At 32.7% G+C, this 685-nt stretch overlaps 1 pseudogene; it reads left to right on the forward strand.

Annotated features, from left to right (window-relative positions):
- Positions 1-338: 338 nt before the first annotated feature.
- LOC118614013 lies at positions 339-458 on the forward strand (annotated as a pseudogene).
- The last annotated feature ends 227 nt before the right edge of the window (positions 459-685 follow it).

Below are 685 nucleotides of genomic sequence, written 5' to 3' on the forward strand. Positions count from 1 at the left end.
TGAAGAATAGGTAGAAAAGGTAGAACCCAGAGGATTTTCAGGTAGTAACACTATTTTGTATGATACTATAATGGTGGGTACATGTTATCATACATTTGTCAAAATCCAAATGTATAACAGAGTGAATCTTAAGGTAAACTATGAACTTTAGTGAATAATATGTATCAATATTGGCTCATCAATTTTAATAAATATCTTACAATAATGCAAAATGTTAATAACAAGAGAAACTTGAGGATGGAGGAATGGGACTATCTGGAAACTATACTCTCTGCTCAATTTTTCTGTGAACCTAAAACTGCTAAAAAAATTAAAGTCTGTTAAAAAATTGTAAAGGAATCTATGGCCATGCTATCCTGAACAAGCCCGATCCTGTCTGATCTCATGAAGCTAAGCAGAATTGGGCCTGGTTAGTACTTGGATGGGAAGCCACCTAGGAAGACCAGGTGCTATAGGTGTAAAAAAAATAAAATAAAATAAAAAATAAGAGATTGTAAACTGACAAGGTCCTCAAAATCTGTGAGGTCAACCAAGGTTTGCCTCGCCTAAAAAGGAAAAAAAAAAAATTGTGAAGGAAGAAACAAAGATTTGGTTTTAAAAATTAGGCAGTTAATAATTTGAACATGGGCTGACTCAGTTATATAAGATATGAGTCCATAAAAATATGCTGTGAATAAAATGTGTT

This window comes from Rousettus aegyptiacus, unplaced genomic scaffold (assembly GCF_014176215.1).
Source record: "Rousettus aegyptiacus isolate mRouAeg1 unplaced genomic scaffold, mRouAeg1.p scaffold_m13_p_2, whole genome shotgun sequence".
In the NCBI taxonomy this organism is placed as follows: domain Eukaryota; kingdom Metazoa; phylum Chordata; class Mammalia; order Chiroptera; family Pteropodidae; genus Rousettus; species Rousettus aegyptiacus.